This window comes from Podarcis tiliguerta (genome assembly GCF_965153285.1).
Source record: "Podarcis tiliguerta genome assembly, chromosome: 10".
Lineage (NCBI taxonomy): Eukaryota > Metazoa > Chordata > Lepidosauria > Squamata > Lacertidae > Podarcis > Podarcis tiliguerta.
The window spans coordinates 64,827,942-64,848,129 of record NC_139543.1 but is presented as its reverse complement, the minus strand read 5'-3'; the positions used below and the strand labels follow the sequence as shown (position 1 = coordinate 64,848,129).

The 20,188-nt window shown below is 45.2% G+C and overlaps 1 long non-coding RNA gene across 1 annotated transcript in view; it reads left to right on the top strand.

The window, feature by feature from the left end:
- Positions 1–973: 973 nt before the first annotated feature.
- The window catches only part of LOC310659275, a 22,989-nt gene continuing 3,774 nt past the window's right edge, over positions 974–20,188 (top strand). Inside the window, exons 1-2 of the long non-coding RNA XR_014502707.1 lie at positions 974–1,475; positions 9,384–9,505. This is a non-coding gene — a long non-coding RNA (uncharacterized lncRNA). The remainder of the gene's footprint in view (positions 1,476–9,383; positions 9,506–20,188) is intronic.

Sequence of the window (20,188 nt, the reverse complement as noted above, 5' to 3'; positions counted from 1 at the left end):
TAGTTTCCAGGTCACCTTCAAAGGTAGCCCCACGTAGAGCGCATTGCAGTAGTCCAAGCGGGAGATAACTGGAGCATGCACCACTCTGGCAAGACAGTCTGTGTGCAGGTAGGGTCTCAGCCTGCATACCAGATGGAGCTCATAGACAGCTGCCCTGGACACAGAAATATGCTGAAATATGGCTTCCCTTTATGAAGTATTCAAATGAACACCCCAATGACTGGCACCCACCAGATTTATGGGGAAATTTGATGTATTAGTCTTCTGTACTGGGGGAGGGGGAAACCCCTTGGCCCCTAGGAGTTGGCTCCTGTGTTCTTATCCAAGCATGAGGCCAAACCAAGTTGGCTACTTTAAAAACTCAGGCCAAACTAAATTTAAAACAAAATCATTAAAATGTAAAGCAGATCTTCGATTCCCAGCATGGGAGCCGGGCCCTCTGTAGCCTGCGCTCTGATCCCACGCCGGCTATGCCACATGTCTTTAGGGACTTGGCGCTTCTCAAAGATACCTGTAAATGCCTTGATTGAAGTATCTGTGCCGAGATTAATTTGGAGGCAATTTAGGCGAGGTTTGGCTTGGAAACGGGTCACCCGGGATCACGGGCGTGAGAATTTCTCTGTCTCCCCTCCAACATATTTGAAAAGAATCACCCAGCCTGATATCCTCAAACCAAACCAGACCTTCTCCAAAAGCTCAACTACTTCAGGGGACTAGGGCAAGACTCAACAACGCAAGTCCCTTGAGTGGAACTCTTGAGAGCCAAAACTCATATGCATGCTAAGGAGAGGATTCCAATGTGACGGAGATCTGCAACTTGTCTCCTAGATCTAATTTAGAGTATAGATTAAAATTGGAAGACTCTGCATGTCCTAAACGACGGCTCCCTCTGAGCCAATAATAAGAGGGAGTGGCGCATGTATCTGTGGCACAGCACTCCACTTGCCTTAAGACAGGAATATAAGTTGCTTTATTATTAGGTTTTTTTTTTATAAAGAAAAGGCAAGATTTCTCCAGCAAGATATTGTCTCTTCCCCTCTCTTCCACGGCACAGCTGCAGAAACTGCTGGGAACACACACGGAGCTTCAGCCCTGCCGTTGACTTCGCAGACGACCAGGGTGGCGCGGCTGGGCTGGCGCCACAAAATCACAGTCTTGGAAGAGCTTAAAGAGAGAGCGAAGGACACAGCCAGGGAAGCAAATGGGAAATTTTAGGCCCTAGGCTCTATGGTCTCTCCCAGGGCAGTGACTTCTTTAGATGGGAACTTCAGAAGATAAAGAAGAGGCTGGTGGATGAGGCTGATGGCCTGTCTAGTTCAGCATCCCTGTTCTCACAGAGGCCAACCAGATGTCTGAGGGAAGCCAAAAACAGGAGCTGAGCGCAGAAACCTCCTGTGGTTTCAAGCAATGGACATCCAAGATGGCAGCCATCACGGTCTCCCGAGGGAGCAAGTCCCATAATATAACTATGAGTGGTATGAAGATGTGCTTTTTTAAACCTGAATCTTCCAATGTTTGGCTTTGTTGGATGCCTGTTCCATCCTTCAACTATGTGCCATGTGAGGGAATAATAATAATTCAATAATAATTTATTATTTATACCCAGCCCATCTGGCTGAGTTTCCCCAGCCACTCTGGGGAACATCTTGAGTCGACATCTTTATGTGGGAGCGGTGAAGTAAGAACAGAATTGAAAGCGGGATCATGTATAACCACCCCAATATCACCACAAGCACAAATAATCGTGAATGCATAATAAAAAGACACCCTAGCGCTATGAGGTATTAAAAAGCCAAACAGTTTTGAATTGTGCTTTCTGTGTGCATGGAGGGATGTTGGGTGTGAAATATTTCTTTTAAGAGTAGATTCCAATGGATACATACCTTGTGAAATGACGCTTTTTGTCCCAGAGTATTCCAAGCAAAAATATTAAGCGTCAATTTGTTAAATTCAATATGTTTGTCTTTTATTTATTTTATAGCATCTCAAATACAATCGTAGCTGTAACTGAGATTGTTACAAGTAAAAAAAAAATTGAATCAGAATGCATTTTGGGTTTTTGTTGCGAAGTAATGTAAGTCAATGGGTCTACTCTGAATATCTGGATATCATCTACTCTCTTTGGCAACTTCTGTTCATGCGAACAAAGCTCCACAATGTTGGTACGAATATTTTGACTTCGCTAACAGTTCCTACGGCTGTTGGGTTGACAACCAGCGTTCCAATTCTGGTTTGCAAATCTGTCGGAGCAGGACTCAATTCATTATTCATTATTTCTACGTTGCCCCTTTTAAGCTGGCAGGTGAAATTCCAGTTGGCTCGTGACCTCTCCCATCTATCACTGGAGAGGAAATTCCCCGCAGACAAAAGGGAGAAATATATGGCCTTGGGTGGGTGTGAGTTAATTCGCCTCAACCATTTGAAAGGTGGGAGGTCTAATTCCAGAAAACAGAGGCCTGATTTGTAGGCAAAAGATTATCCCACTGGCAAAGCCTCCCACCTTTCTCCACAACCCACCCTTCTCTCTCTCTCTCTCTCTCTCTCTCTCTCTCTCTCTCTCCTCTTTGCCTCTTCTTTTTTCTAGCGTGAAACTCAGGAGTACGATTCCCCCCCCCTAAATTATAATGAAAAACGATAGGCACTTGTGTAGGCTTGCAGGAGGATTTGTGTGTGTAACAAAACAATTAGGGGCTGGAGGGAAGAGCAGGTTGCCCAGAGAAGGTGTAATTAGCACCAGGTAAATGTCTAGAGGTTATACCTAGGCTTGATTTGGCTAAGTACATGAAATTGCGGCTCTGATGAGTTGCCTCGCAGCCGAAAGGGCCCATCTGTATCACACCCAGCAAAACTCCAGATGCCACCCACTTGAAAGATATCTATTATGCACTCGCTCCGTGTGCGATCAGGTGCCTTGTCTTCGTTGGTACTCCAGCCCTTCGTTTTCTTAAATACAGGAGCCACCATTCAGAAGGGAGGAAGCTGCTTTGCAGCAGGTCAGAATATTTGCTCATACAGCCCCGTGTTCTCTACACTGACTTCCCCAGGGAAAGGGGTTGTTTAAACCACTCTGGGAACCGTAGCCCTCTAAGGGGAATAGGGGTCTTGTAGCAGGGACGCGGGTGGCGTTGTGGGTTAAACCACAGAGCCTAGGACTTGCCGATCAGAAGGTCGGCAGTTCGAATCCCCACGACGGGGTGAGCTCCTGTTGCTCGGTCCCAGCTCCTGCTAACCTAGCAGTTCGAAAGCACCTCAAAGTGCAAGTAGATAAATAGGTACCACTCTGGTGGGAAGGTAAACGGCGTTTTCGTGTGCTGCTCTGTTTCGCCAGAAGCGGCTTAGTCATGCTGGCCACATGACCCGGAAGCTATACGCCGGCTCCCTCAGCCAATAAAGCGAGATGAGCGCTGCAACCCCAGAGTCGGTCACGACTGGACCTTTACCTTTTAATGAGCCTGAGCACCCTCTTAACAAACTACAGTTCCCAGGATTCCCAGGAGTCTTTGAGGGAATGCTGGTTTAAATGCATAGTGCAGATGAGGCCTAGATTCTTTGAGCTCTTTGGATCCGAACTGTGTGTTGTTTTTTTTACTCTCAGAGTTTACTTTCTCGTCTCCCTCTTCTTCCTCTCCCTCGTTATCTTCCTCTCCCTCTCCTTTTCTATGTTCACTGTCAATTTTGGTTTCTCTCAGTCCCCCCCCCCCATAAATTTAGTTTTTAAATTTGTGATTAAAAAAAGAAATTCCCAAAGAGAATTATTCAGCATTTTAGTGCAATTTTCTCCTAATAAACACATTTTTATATGCTGTTTTGACTAATGTACACATTTTTTTTTGCAAGTAATTCCCCCCGATATAATGCATTTTCATAATTTTTTTTCAGAAATGCATTGTCACAGAGTGTGTCGGTCAGTAATCACACAGTCCAAAGTTGGAATTAACTTTTTATTAGCAAAAACATGATCTCTACAGACTTGGCTGAGTGTCAGGCTTAAGGAGCACAACAGCTCATTCTCAGTGGGTCTTATTCCATGAAGGTCCCTGCATCCTCACAGCTGCCTATGCCTGCTCTTCTCCAGGACTTCTTCCAAGCAAACAGAGACTGCGCCTGTATGCAGACAACCATCCTCTCCTCTGCCCTTTTCATGCCTCTTCTGTTTTGGGGAGATGAGGGGGTTGGGGAGCTTGTCGCAGCAGGAGGGGGAGACACCTATGGCTCTTCATCAGCTTGACTCATCTCTGTTAGGATCGTCCTACTTGTGTGTAGGACCCTGTGTAGGACCCGACTGGCATGTTCTTTCCCTCCTGGTCGTTCGTTCGGGAGCTTCAAAAGCTTTCTCCAGCCCGAACATCACAGCGACTGATACCAAGAGGCATCAGCACACTTACGATCCTGCAGAGTCTTTGCAGTTTGCGTAACAGAACTCATTAGCACAGCATTTTGGCTAATCTACTTTTATTTACATATAATGCACTTGGAGCATTCTGACTTAGCTCCTTCCCTCTTTCTCATAAGATAGCAAAGAAAGAAACAAAGGACAAGAGTCCTACATTCCGGAACACAGTAGTACAAAACATACTGTCTCTGTCACTGTGGAATGAAAACATACACTGTCATGTGATAGACAACAATCCCATGACTGCAAACACGGAGCAAGAATCCTAACAATCTGCCTCTTGGCCTCCCTCATCCCATTCTCCTGCTTAAGCTTCTGCCTCCGATTCTTGACTTCTCTCTGCCACAGACTCTCCCAGCTCACTAAGCCCTGTTACCCCTTCAGCTTCTGTCGACTCCTTTCCCCCTTCTTCTCCCCCTGAGCACTCATCGCTGTCCCACCACCACTCCCCAGGTTCTGAGCCTTCTTCCCTTGGGGGTTCCCCAGCTGGTTCCTCCCACTATTCCTCTTCATACAACCATTCCATGACATATATTCTTGCTTATGCACGCTACACCAGTGTGGTGTAGTGGTTAAGAGCAGTAGACTCGTAATCTGGTGAACCGGGTTCGATTCCCTGCTCCTCCACATGCAGCTGCTGGGTGACTTAGGACTACTTACACTTCTCTGAAGTCTCTCAGCCCCACTCACCTCACAGAGTGTTTGTTGTGGGGGAGGAGAATGTTAGCTGCTTTGAGACTCCTTAGGGTAGTGATAAAGCAGGATATCAAATCCAAACTCCTCCTCCTCCTCCTCTTCTTCTTCTTCTTCTTCCTCATCTGCATTTTTGGCGAAGATTGGTTGGAGAGCAGCATCGCACAGCGAAATTTCACATAAGTGTAAATTTCGAAGGGTAGCTGCATATTGGCCCTCACATTGTTTCGGAGAGTGTGGGTCTGATAAATTTGGCTTTAAATGCAAACTGAATTTCCCCCTCATTCCTGGCTGGCCACTGTGGGAACTGAAGACAGGACTAGCTGGGCTTTTGTTTGTTTTTGGTAAATTTATATATTTGGGTTTTTCAAATTAAAATTTTACAATAACATGTTGTTGTTGTTTAGTCGTTCAGTTGTGTCCGACTCTTCGTGACCCCATGGACCAGAGCACGCCAGGCACTCCTGTCTTCCACCGCCTCCCGCAGTTTGGTCAGGCTCATGTTTGTAGCTTCGAGAACACTGTCCAACCATCTTGTCCTCTGTTGTCCCCTTCTCCTTGTGCCCTCCATCTTTCCCAACAATAACATATCAACATACAATATAGAAACAAGATTCCACAGAATCTCCTGGACTTCCTCCCTCCCCTTTGTGGGTCCTATTGTTGGTCCTTTCCTCCTGCATCTTTTATAATAATCCAAATCTTTTGCATCTCCACAAAATCCACCGTTAAACTACAAGTGTTATTCCAATCCCACTAATGATTTTAGCTGTTTACAATGGTTTTTAAGAGGACTAGCTGGGCTTCTGAGCCAACCCAGCAAGACTCTTCCTTTACCCTAACCAGGAAATGTAGAGGTTTTATTACCTTCTGGTAGAAATGAAACTCAAGATGTATTTTAATAAATACACATGCTGATCTGCCAGCCACACTACAGAGCAGTGTCTCCACCTTTCTGAACTGCGATGGCAGATTGGGCCCCAAGTTTAATGACAAATGTCTTCACGTGAGAGGCAAACCAGGAAGGGTGGGGGAGAGAGAGAGGACAAGATCGTAAAAGGAACATGTGCTAATGATTCTCTTCTCCTGGAATAACTGTGTGAAAAAAGGCCGGTTATACCTGCCTAGCTAGACAGAATCCAAGCTCAGCCACAGCTTACATAAGAACATAAGAGTCTGTTGGATCAGGCCAATCAGTGGCGTAGCGTGGGGGTGCAGGGGGGGCCGGCCGCACCGGCCGCAACATCGGGGGGGGGGGGGGGCGCTCGCACTCGCAGCTCTTTGCCCCTACCTGGCTCACTCACTCTAGGGGGCGCAAATTACTTGCCTTGCCCCGGGTGCTGACAACCCACGCTACACCACTGAGGCCAATGGCCCAACCAGTATCCTGGTCTTGCAGTGGCCAGCTAGATGCCTGAGGGAAACCTGAAGACAGGATTAGAGCTTTTTTTTGCATCTCAGTTTTGTTCAGAGCCATCCTGGACAGAGAGGGGGGACACACATTGTAGACAAGGCATCCCGTTCATATTGATCACAGAGACAAAATCCATTTTTTCCTGATTTCTTCTTAGGCTTCTTTTCTCATCGTTCCTAGGCAACAGCCAAGGTGTGTTTTGCTTTTATCAGATTGTGTCGCGATAGAAATCTTTTTCTACATACCTAGAGCAACTAGCCACACGAGCCTGCCGAATATCTATCCGTCGCTATCTTTCTGTCGATCTATTTTTCTAGATCAGTGTTTCTTCCTTTACAATAATCATATACCCCCTTTTGAGAGTTTAGTCTTACCAGCATACCTCCTCTCGGGTGGATATAATTAGGGAGTAGTATTAATAATACTATTTTATCTTTGAATTGTTTAGCTCGGACACTGAGGTCCAGCTCCGAGGACCTTCTGGCAGTTCCCTCATTGTGAGAAGTGAGGCTACAGGGAACCAGGCAGAAGGCCTTCTTGGTAGTGGCACCCATCCTGTGGAATTCCCTCCTATCAGATGTCAAGGAGATAAACCACTATCTGACTTTTAGAAGACATCTGAAAGCAGCCCTGTATAGGGAAGATTTTAATGTTTGATATCTTACTGTGCTTGATGTTTTAATTTGCTGGAAGCTGCCCAGAGTGGCTGGGACAACCCAATCAGAGGGGCGGGATATAAATAACAAAATTATTATCACTTTTGTGGAATAGGATGTCCCTATTTTCATGGGAGAAATGTTGGAGGGTACGTACTGTTTGTGCTTGCCTGTGTTTTGAGGTGGTCACAGTGCTTCCTTTTCAATCAGTGCATATCCTGAAACTTCCTGCTGAAATCTCATAACTTTTAATGTTCTAATTTACATTTGTTCCACTTTTGTTGTGCTATAACTTGGCAGTTAGCATTGGGGAAGCATCGTTGCACAGACCAAACCAGGAAAAAAACCCCAAATGCATCATTTTTTTTTTTTTAAAAAATATTTTATTAGGTTTTTACACAAAAAATAAGACAAAACAAAACCAAAGAAACAAGTTACAAAAACACAAAAACAACAACAAAAGGCAAAAAGAGAAAAACAATAATAAAACAATAATAAAAACAATTTCATCTTCGTAATATTTCTTTCATTTACTTATTTCCCGACTTCCCCAGACCTCCCTTCACTGTATTCCAAATCATATATTTGATCAGCAAATCCCTACCCTCTATCTTAATTAATCCGTGTCTTAATTTTGATATCTTGGTATATCTTAATCTCCGTAATATCTTAAAAGATTAAATCTTTTAATTTTACAACTTTTTTACTAATAACCTTTTAGATTCAATCTGATGTCATTTTAACATTCATTAATCTTATAATATTTCTGTAGATAATCTTTGAATTTCTTCCAATCTTCTTCCACCCTCTCTTCTCCCTGGTCTCTGATTCTGCCAGTCATTTCGGCCAATTCCATATAGTCCATCACTTTCATCTGCCATTCTTCCAGCGTGGGTAGCTCTTGTGTCTTCCAATGCTGTGCGATGAGTATTCTTGCTGCTGTTGTAGCGTACATAAAAAAGGTTCTATCCTTCTTTCGCACCTGTTGGCCGACCATGCTCAGGAGAAAGGCCTCTGGTTTCTTCGGGAAGGTGTATTTAAACACCTTTTTCATTTCATTATAGATCATTTCCCAGAAGGTCCCAAATGCACCATTATTGAACCAAGAAGTTGTTTCAAAATACACTCACAAATATGCAAAATTGTATATATATTTTGGACCAGGGTCTTCAGTATTATCTCCAAAACTGTTAAATAACCTCTCTTGTAAAACATAGCCTTAGCCCTGCTTTCACTAAACCCAGATTCTGACCCTACTACCAGCAGAAAGATTTAATTTTTTTAATATTGGTAGCCGCCTGTCTAGCGATCGCGCATCACCGTAAATCCCAGACGCAGTTACCTCTTGAGTTGTGGTTCAAGAATATTTGGGATATAGCTAGTTCAGAACGACAACCTGGGCTTAGAAGAGTTGCAAATGGGGTTATAAAGGAAAATATCTTCGAGGAAAACTTCTTTTTGCATGTAAGGAAGATGAAAGTAAAGCTCTGCCACCAGCCTCACAAACCTGTTTGCGGAGAACCTATATGGAGTGCCAACGTTTTGACCACGTAAAATGACATTTGCCTGGCACCTGATTCATAGAATATAGGCAGGTGGTTAAAAACAACAACAGCTATTTAATTTCTCAGGTTTTAATCAACACATTGTGGCTGGTTTTTGGAGCTGCTATGGAACTGCTATTGTTACACTATGATTTGCCTTTTGATGTATGAATTTGTAGGTAGCCATTTTACTGCATTTTCAATAATAGTCATAAAGGTACACTCACAATCAAACACCTGGCTGGATGAACAAATGGCCCGATTCTGCCTCTTAGGCTCTATATCTGAGGAAAGTTTAAGGATCTCTCTTTAACCTAACAGCCAATGTGGTGTAGTGGTTAAGAGCGGTGGACTCGTAATCTGGTGAACTGGGTTCGCTTCCCTGCTCCTCCACATGCAGCTGCTGGGTGACCTTGGGCCAGTCACACTTCTCTAAAGTCTCTCAGCCTCACTCACCTCACAGAGTGTTTGTTGTGGGGGAGGAAGGGAAAGGAGAATGTTAGCTGCTTTGAGACTCCTTTGGGTAGTGATGAAGCAGGATATCAAATCCAAACTCTTCTTCTTTTTCTTCTCTCTAAAGATGTAACCCAGGTCTAACATGTGAGATGGCATTAGCCAGCCAAGAAGATTCAAATTAACTTGAGTGCTTCCTGGAGTAAACAGGTCTCTCTCTTTTTCCCCAGGAGATATGCATGCCTTCCATCTTTCCGAAGATAAAACACTCTTTTGAGGCCTCCTCCTTGCTCCATGCTGGAATGTTCTCCAGGTTCACATACTTGATGTCTGCCAAAGGACTTCTCCCACGGTCGGTCAGAGTTGCTCACGGGCAGGACTATTATTCATTATTAACCCAGCTCTGCAGGGCGTGTCGGGGCTGTTGTGGGCGAATTAAATGTCAGGGCCTCTGCCCCAAGGAGCCTCAATTAGATGATTTCAGCAAGGGGTGGCCAGGAAATAATAGCAGCACAAGGTTTGTGCTAAGGAAAGAACATGAGAAAAAGTCTAAGGGGAATCAAGGTTCTTGGGAAGGAAGAGGGGGGAAGGGAGGAATGCTGGGAATTCTTGCCCAAAGACCGGCTTTTCGGCTGTTACTCATATTGGAAGCCTGCCCGCTAATTTGGCTTGCTCCCCATTGCATGGCAAATATTTTTATTTATTTAGATTTTTTTCACACCTCCAGATCCCAAACCCTCTGGGCTGCATAGCGAGTGGCATAAACATGCACAGAGGTAGAGAGGAAATTAAATACTCCCAGAGACAAAGGTGCAGTTAGGTTGATTTACACTCTGCACTTAATGGGCTTATCCGCCCGCTCCCCCCAAAGATTGTGAAATTACATAATTTACTTCAATGATAAGCAAGCCCACATGCATTTGGGGGCCTTTCTATTTGTTCTGCTGAGTGGGGTCTTAGACCTATGCCCTAAAGTCCCATCCATGTGGCACCACTGACCAGAGATGGGAAGGGTATATCTGACCTACATTAGGAACACAGGATGCCCAATGAACTTAATGGCTGAACGGAGATAGAAACCCAGGTCTCTCCAGCCAAAATCCAAAGAAGCTAACCACCACATCACTCTTTGTCCACAATGCACTTTTCCAGTGGTGTTGGGTGCCCAATGGAATTGGTAAGACAGAGAACAGGGAGGCCAACAGTAGGTGGCGCTAGAGATAATGACAGGTGGAGTCAGAACCCAATGATGGGCAGAGGCAGAAAATTTCGGTTTTGTCCCTATCCACCTCCCTCTTGAGTTCTACAAGGAGGAGGAAGTACAGAGCCCAGGCCACCCTCTGAACTGGTTGTAAATAAGAAGGCATGGGGGCTTGGAAGACTCAGGAGTGATGTTTTGGGGCCAGTTGCTTTAATGAACCAGAGTCCTCTGCATTTTTCAATGCTCTTTGGGGCTGGAGCTGTGGCCTTTGTGTGTGCGTGTGTGTAGGCTGCCTTGATGAACCACAGCTTCCTTGGGCAGCTTCAAATATAACACATTACAGTCATACCTCATGTTACATCTGCTTCATGTTACGTTTTTTCAGGTTATGTCCCGCGATGACCCGGAAGTACCGGAAAGGGTTGCTTCCGGGTTTTGCTGCTCACACATGCGCAGACGCGCAAAATGATGTCATGTGCATGCACAGAAGTGGCGAATTGCAACCTGCGCGTTGTGCTCTTTTCATGTTGCGAACAGGCCTCCGGAATGGATCCCGTTTGCAACCAGAGGTGCCACTGTAATTTCTTACCCTCCAACATCTTGAGTCCCAAAACCAGGATATTTATCTTCCTGCCTATGGTCCCACATGAGATCACAAAGCCCCAAAGATGTGCTTTTCTCAGGGACAAGATCTCAGCATGAAATTGCGCAAGAGAACGGTACCCAAAATGTCTGCCATGCTCTCGCGGGAGAAAATGGGATGTCCCTTTTTTCCGGGAGACTTGCAGGGTATGTAATACAAGTGATCATTTTCCGATAGACCCACAAAAGAACAATCCATAAAGCAACAGGATAAGGTGCTATATTAAAATACAGAACAGATGTAAAAGAGAAAGCAGATAATGCACTCAGAGGCTTCTGTTAATTAAAAGCCTGGGTAAATGAAATGAAATAAATAAATATTGATATGAAGGATGGCTTCAGATCTGCAGCTTCCGAGTCACGGCGCCCTCAATGAAAAGGTCCTATCTGCGTTGAAACCTGCCCGGTTTCTGATGGCAGAGACATTTGGCGCTGGGCCTGTGCTTTTGATGTCAGAGAATGGGCAGGTTTATAGAAGGATGGGCAGTTCTTTGGGTTCTTGAGTTTCAAATAATACTTCTAGACTTTGAATTGTGCCCACAAACAAAGAGCTAGAAGCCCATGAAGCTCCTCAAAAGCTGTCAAGACGTGTTGCAGCACTTAGATTCAGGTCTCAATATTGCTGCTGTATTTCCAGCATGTTGAGTCCCAAAATTGGGATGATTGTCTTCCATGAGTCATGTGACAGGCGCGAGATCACAGAGCCAAAATACGTGCTTTTTTCAGGGCCGTGTTCTTGCATGACATAAAAAAACCACATGTTTTGGGACACCGCATGAGATCACAGCCCCCCCAAGTGCTTTTGGGGAGTGAGATCACAGTGCCTAAAATGGCTGCTGGGCTCTCGTGGGAAAAACCTAACAGGATTTCCCAGTTTTTCCAGGACACTTGTGGGGTATGCAAATGCCCTTTTGTTTTCTAAGGAGATGAAAGCTTTGGAATTCACTGGATGACATGTGGCAATGGCAGTTATCCAGAGGTTGTCTGGACCTTCAGGGGAAGTGTGGGAAATCTAAGTAGTGGCTTCAAGGCTTTGCTGCCAGGAGCTAGTCTGGATCAGTTTAAAGGTACCTGCAAAACCCCTTTTAGGCCCAGCCAGATCTTTATTGGCTTCACACCTGAGACAGAGCAAGTGGGAATGGCTTGACTAAAGCCACCTGAATGGGCCAAATGAGAAAGGCTGGTGGCCCCAATTAGGCTCATGGATCAAAGGCTCCCCACCCCCAGCAGAGCCCAACCTATAAGGCTGTGTGTGTGTGTGTGTGTGTGTGTGTGTTGGTAAGAGTCAGGATGAGAGAATTAGTAGGCCTATAGTCCTCATTAAAAGCTTCCCTTTGAAGCAAATGGGAACTTGACTTCATTAAAGACCAACAGACTGACAGATGAGCACATTGTGAGTCAACAGTTTAAGGATTAACACCTTGCGAGTCCCCAGACACATGCACAGATTGCAGAAAATAAAATAGTATGCTCATAATAACTATGTTATTAAGAGCCGACTTAATGCTCATTTGAGATAGCTGTAAATGTAAAATGCAAAGAAGAAGAAGGTGCAACTCACATTTTCTTGGAAGAATCCACTTCCACAGCAGATCTTTGGGGATCCCACACTGTATTAGGACGTTCTAGAAATTAGTCCGAGCTCCGAGGGTTTCCTGGGAGTTTGGTTTCCTCTGGACAGAAAACCCTCGAAAGAGACTGAGGTGGTATTTTTGTAACCTGGACCAAAACATGTGAGAATTTGACTTTCAAATTCAGAGCGAATGCCTACCATTTCATGAACCTGGTGGTTCTCTAACCTTTGATTAGAAAGGGAATCCTTCTTGGAGCAATGGACAAACAAGTGGTTAAGGGAAAACAAGAACTGCAAAGAATATACAAAATCTGGAAAAAAACCAAGGATTATAAAAAGGGGACATAAAGAAGAAAATAGAGTTATAAAAGGGGAATCTATTGAAATTTATAAAATATTAGTAGAAATGGAGGATGAAGAAGATTAATTAAAAGAGTTGTGGGAAAAGGAGACAACAGGGCAGATAGATAGTCAAAGCTGGGGAGAAATAAGAGAGAAACATACGTTGTCTATAAGAATAAAATAAAATTAGTATAAATTATTTTGGAGACGGTTTTAACACCAGTCAGATTAAATCAAATAAACAAGGACTATATGCTGTTATGTTGGAGGGGATGCCAGGAAACAGGGAACTATGTTCACATGTGGTGGGAGTGTAAATATGTACTTTTTTTTTGGCAAAGGGTATTTAAGGAGATAACAGAAACCACTGGGTTAAAGCTGACCAAAAGTCCAGAGGTAGCATTATTATCAATTTACAATGGGGTGGAAGGTAAACAGCCTATGAAGGACTTGCTCACAAATTTATTGACAGCTGCACGAATTATGATCGCTGGGAAGTGGAAGGGGCAAGCAGAACATGAAATGGAAGAATGGTATAAAGAGGTGTGGGATATAGCTATTAATGATAAATTAACATGTGCCAGTAAGGTAAGAAGGGGAATATGCAGGAGAAATAATTCTGAGGAGATAGGGAGGGTGTTTGTAGAATCTGTACTGTTAAAACGGAAAGAGGTCAAACCATCGCAAGAGGTGTTGAAATTTTGTGAGGTTGGATAGTTACAATGGAATGGTCTTGGTGGTGGGGTGCACATTTTTTTCTTACCTATTTATGATTATTACTTTGTCAAAATAAAATAAAATAATACATAAATAAAATAAAAGGAAATCCTTAAGTTTTGCTGTGGGTCACTGAGCAGCAGGGAGATGTGGGAGGGCAGCACTGTGTGTGCCACAGACCACTGTGCGTGCCATTTGAACCCTCCTAGCTAGCTTGTTGGTAGGGATGCGGGTGCCACTGTGGGTTAAACCACAGAGCTTAGGACTTGCTGATCAGAAGGTCAGTGGTTCGAATCCCCGCGACGGGGTGAGCTCCCATTGCTCGGTCCCTGCTCCTGCCAACCTAGCAGTTCGAAAGCACCTCAAAGTGTAAGTAGATAAATAGGTACTGCTCTGGCGGGAAGGTAAACGGCGTTTATGTGCACTGCTCTGGTTCGCCAGAAGCAGCTTAGTCATGCTGGCCACATGACCCGAAAGCTGTACGCCAGCTCCCTCGGCCAATAAAGCGAAATGAGCGCCCCAACCCCAGAGTCATCCACGCGTGGACCTAATGGTCAGGGATCCCTTTACCTTTACCTTTAGCTAGCTTGTTGCCTGCCAGTGCAGTGGAGGACGTGATCCCATCAGCAATGTCCATAGAATCAAAGAACTGTAGAGATGGAAGGTGTCCTGAGGGTCATCTAGTCCAACCCCCTGAAATGCAGGAATACCATAGCGGTTATTGATCCCTGTTGAAGTTGGAAATGTAAAAGAAGCAATGAATTGTGCAACTGTGGGGCCCTGAGATGTTGCATCACAGCTTCTCAGACTGGACCAGCTGGACTTGAATGTTCGGAGGTGATGTGGGACTTGTCAGCAGCTAAGGGCTGTGATGCCAGGAAGCACCACTAACCTCTGAAGAAAGGAGGAACAGAAAGCTGTTTTCTTCTCTCTGTGACTTCTGGCTACGTTGCTCACTCAATGCATCTTTAAAAAAGAGGTAACGCATGACCGAAAAAAAGAGGTCACAGATTCACATTAGTTTGGCATATGCTTATAAATGCAAATTTAGAATTTGTTAATGTAATTTAAATAGAAAGACAATTTGTGGTGTTGATGATTCAGCGGCTAGTCGACCTGGCTGTTATCCATGTCATGGGAGCAGAGGGTACCATCTTGTTCTTTGCCTCAAGCAACAAAATGTCTTGGTCTGGTTCTGTACTGTAAGCCAGATGTTTGCACCCTCCATATGTTGCTAGACTCCAAATCCTGTTAGCTGTAGTCATTCTGGCCAAGGGTGATGGATGATGGGTTTTGTAGTCCAACAACATCTGGTTGGACCCCGTTGGATACCCTAGCTGTCCAAGGCATCTCTGTTCTTGTCCCTTTTCACCCTTGGGGACCCAAGCGGGGCACTTTCTCTGAAGAGGAAGTTTTCAGTCTCTCTGCTTCCACCTCTGCTCTGCTTTATTTGCAAGTAGATTAAATATTGCAGAAATGACACTGTGATCTTCCAGGGATCACTGCTCTGGAATAAAGCCACATCTGGGTAATGCTGTACCCTGGAATGCCAGATAACCACATACAGTGGTACCTCGGGTTACAGATGCTTCAGGTTACAGATACTTCAGGTTACAGACTCTGCTAACCCAGAAATAGTACCTTGGGTTAAGAACTTTGCTTCAGGATGAGAACAGAAATTGCGCGCTGGTGGTGCAGCGGCAGCGGGAGGCCCCATTAGCTAAAGTGGTACCTCAAGTTAAGAACAGTTTCAGGTTAAGAATATACCTCCAGAATGAATTAAGTTCTTAACCCGAGGTACCACTGTATAGGATTCATCCAGACTTCCTTTATTGCTGTGTTTCTAGGTGGAAAGCCCATATTGCTGTTTGTTCCGATTGAGCATTAAAGAGCGGGAATAACTCTGAGAGGGAAAAAGTGCTCGGACAGGAACTTTAAAGCACGCCAGCATGCCTACTTTAAGGGGCTGAGGTGTCTTCTGCCCCTGCAATATTTGTTGGAAGGGGGCTGGGCCAGCGTGGTGTAGTGGTTAAGAGCGGTGGACTCGTAATCTGGTGAACTGGGTTCGCTTCCCCGCTCCTCCACATGCAGCTGCTGGGTGACCTTGGGCTAGTCACACTTCTCTGAAGTCTCTCAGCCTCACTCACCTCACAGAGTGTTTGTTGTGGGGGAGGAAGGGAAAGGAGAATGTTAGCCGCTTTGAGACTCCTTCGGGTAGTGATAAAGCGGGATATCAAATCCAAACTCTACTTCTGGGTGGAGGAGGCCGAGTGCAGAGCTGAGCATAGCCCTACTTCGGTGCTTGGCCTCCTCCAGATGTTGCAACGTTGCGTGTGTGTTACCACAGAAGCACACCATGGGCCCCCTAAATCTTGGGGCTACTTGGTGCCTCTGAAAGCAAACACCTGCGCCCAGAAAGTGCAGAGCAAAATGTAAGTGTGGGTGATCTCTTATTGGCTCCTTTAACATTCCAGGTAAATTTAGCCTTGAAGAGGGAAGAACTCCAATGTTGAATTTGCCACGTTTGCCAGACTCCGGGGAATAAGACCAGCTCCCCTGGAATGTACAAAAGGTGTATCCTGTTCTCACAGTGGGTTGCCAGTTGCCTCTGAGAAGCCAGCAAGCCGGGCACAAACACTTGTGATTCCAAAGCAACTGGTGTATTCAGAGGCATAATGTCTCAAACAGTGGGGAGAATGTAACCATCATGGCTAGTAGCTACTGATAGGCTTATCCTCCATGAATTTGTCTAATCCTCTTATAAAGCCATCCATGTTGGTGGCTATCACTACATCTTGTGGTTTTACAAGCAGATAATGCCAACATAATGGTAATAATGAAAAAATCCCTGTGCAGACAAACTGGGTAGAAATTTACCTTTGTGAGTGTGTGATCTGGATCGCTTATATTTGTCTCCTCCCTAATCGCTATGAGCTCATTTTATATATATATATATATATATATATATATATATATCACGTAATGTGATAGAAGTAGCTATTGCACTTTACATAGAACCTACACAAAGACAACTGCTGTCAATAGCATTTCCTAAGAAACCAGCTAACAACAAAATGTGACTGTATATATCGCAAACAAAACTGAGCCATGTACAAAATACAGAAATTCTTCTTCTTCTTCTACGTGTGCTTTACTCTAAGGTCCCAGGACAGCATTAAAACACAATATTAAAAACAATTAAAAATGACTTACAACCATAAAATAAGGTGGGTACCACAAACCCAAATGAGGAGTCAGATAAGAAGATAAGAGATCATATAAGATTTTCACTTTTTGAAACATGGCAACTCTAGCTCAGAACCTGTTTTGTAGTTACTTAAACAGATGTAATGGTTGGGGGAAATTGACTGGCTGTTGTTATGGGCTGAGACCTATACAAATACAACAAAGAGATTGGGCATGGCGGAGCCATGGCATGCAAATCTGTCGACGTCCTGTTGAATTGAGTTATTGTTCTGAGCAAAACACCAGCAGCAGTTTGTCGACGGAGGAGAAGCAAGTACCAGGTATTATAATGAAAGCCATTACATTTTAGGGACGACAGGACTGGCAGGATGTTCTGTTCTGGAACTGTTTACTCCTTGCCTTCTCCTCTAGACTCTATTTCCCTCATGTAATTCACTGGAAAAGAATGCAATGAGCAAGCTTTTTTCTCAGCTAGCAGGGCCCAACGCCGGCCTTCCCATTGGGCAGAGAGAACAACTGTCCTGGCCACCGAGAATCTGAGCAATGATACCCATTCAATGCTTTTGGTGGTGGAAATTTCAAATGCAAATTTGCAATGCGAGATTCTTTACTTTCCCACCAGATGAAACACCTGAGGATTTTGTCTAAGAGTGTTGCCTGCGAAATTCATCACAAGTCATTTTGATGGCCCCTTGCCGGTGTTAAGAGGAACCTCTTCCTTCCTGTTTACGATTTTTTCTCTTTCTTGTCATGACTCCCTTTGGGTAGAAATGATCATTTATTAATTTTACCCCCCTTGAGGGGCAAGCAGAAAACCACCGACATAAAGGTGTGTGGAATTGATTGCGGAAGGAGTGCATCTTGTTGAAACTGCAAGCCAAAATATATTCCAGAAAAGGAGAAATCATTAGCATTTTCATTAAAAGCCAGAGTACGACTTAGCCCTACCTCGGGCATCTTTGGCTTCTAACTTTATTGAGAACTTTTCAACAAGACTTAATTGATTTAGATTTATTAAGTCTCTCTCTTTTCCTGTACTACTGGTATACTTCGCTGGGTGGGAGAGAACCACAAATCGCGTCCGGAATACATGCTAAAACCCCACTACCTAAAAATATAAGTTATGATCTTGTACCAAACCTTCATTAAAATCATTAAAATATTCCCCCAAAAGGTACAAAATCAAATAAAAGGAGACGGGTAATTTACTGCTAAGCACAATGCCATCTTGGCCTGGATATGCCGTTCCGCTCCTTCCTTTGCACAGTTGCCCCGCAGCTACCAAATGAAATGTCGGTGCCTTGATTTCAGTGGTTAGCATTTGGGACAGGAACCCCATCCCTCTGCTGGAATGCCAGAGGCAGGTGGCTCTCAGAGCCAGACCCAGAGTTTCATAACCAGCTTCAGCAGCAAGTGCAATAAAAGGAAGGGGCCCCATTGCCTTTCTCGCTTTAATTAAATTCAAAATTTTTTGCTAAATGGGTGATTTAGCCCTCTGTGGATTTGGTCGAGGTCGGAGGCACGTGGGGCTGTTTACGTAAGAGTCGCAGGAGGACTGGAGTGCTACGGGCGCTGGGATCTTCTGCTCCAAGGGAGGGGAAGTATTCCCATGCGTTGACAGGCGCCGGGCTGTTTGCTGACGCGCCATCTCCCAGTGGCGTTGGGATGGGCCACAGAGAGACTTTTGTCGATACCCTTCTTTGTGACATGCTGGAGCCATGTCCCGTTTCCTAAATACCTCCAAATATCTCAAGGGCTGTCACGTGGAAGATGGAGCAAGCTTGTTTTCTCCTGCTCTGGAGTGTAGGACTCGAACCAAGCGACAAGAAAGGAGATTACGATTAAACATCAGGAATAACTTTCTGACAGTAAGAGCTGTTCGGCAGTGGAACAGACTCCCACGAGAGGTGATGGACTCTTCCTTCCTTGGGGGTTTTTAAGCAGATGTTGGGTGGCTATCTGTCCTCGATGCTTTAGCTGAGATTCCTGCATTACAGGGGGTTGGACCAAATGACTCTCAGAGTCCTTTCCAACTCTACAATTCTAGGATAGGCTGCATCAGATATGGCTTTTTATGCCACAACAATTTGAAAACGGGCACCAGAGTGCATGGCAAGGAGCCACATCCTTACCACTTAAAAGCTTAGAGTGTGTGTGTGTGGCCGCCGCAGGATGGAATTGCCATTTTGGCACATGGGAAGCATCTTCTAGATGGAACCAACTATTCAGGCTCCTGGTTCACCCTGATTCGCTCACACGACGCTTACGTGGCAGTTAGAGTATGGGCCCCTCCAGACTCAATATTTTTTTGTGGGAGCTACACTCCAGAATGGGACATGGGTGGCACTGTGGGTTAAACCACAGGGCCTAGGACTTGCTGATCAGAAGGTTGGCGGTTTGAATCCCCACAACGGGGTGAGCTCCCATTGCTCGGTCCCTGCTCCTGCCAACCTAGCAGTTCGAAAGTACGTTAAAGTGCAAGTAGATAAATAGGTACCACTCCGGCGGGAAGATAAACGGCGTTTCTGTGCGCTGCTCTGGTTCGCCAGAAGCGGCTTAGTCATGTTGGCCACATGACCCGGAAGCTGTACACCAGCTCCCTCGGCCAATAAAGCAAGATGAGCGCCACAACCCCAGAGTCGGTCACGACTGGACCTAATGGTCAGGGGTCCCTTTACCTTTTACACTCCAGAACATTAGGTTTCTGCCTAAACGCCCCTCTTGAATTTGTCCAGTCCTTTGTAAAAAGCCACCTCAGTTGGTGGCCATCACCGCCTCCTGTGGGAGTCAGCGGTGGAGGAAGTTGCTCGGGCGCCTGGGGCAGAGCGCCCGGGGCGGCACGCACATTGGGGCTTCCGGAGTCTGCATGCCACATCCTACTCAGCCGCCCTACATCTGGGGAGGAGGGAAAGGCAGAGGGTGGACCATTTGGGCAGTGTGGAGCCTGCACGCGCCCAAGCCACCACATCTCTGCCAGGAGAGACACATGGCTGGGGCGTACTGCAGGCCCCTGGTGAGTTCTGCCCAGCATTTTGTCACCTCCCTCAGTGGCGACACCCATCGCAGCCCACACCCACCGCACCCCCTTCTTCAGCCCCTGGTGGGAGTGAATTCCATAGTTTAAAGAAGTGCTTTCTTTTATCGGTCCTGAATCTTATAACATTTGGCTTCATGAAAGGGCTGGCTCATTACGATGACTGCCAGCTGATACGAGGAGCGAGGATGGAAATACAATCTAATCATTTAAGGCTGTAATCAGATGTGCTCCTAGGGTGCGGACGGCCCTTCCCTTTTAAGTAAAATTAACTCTTAGCTAAGAGCACATTTCCCTATACTTGCAGCAGGAGAATACG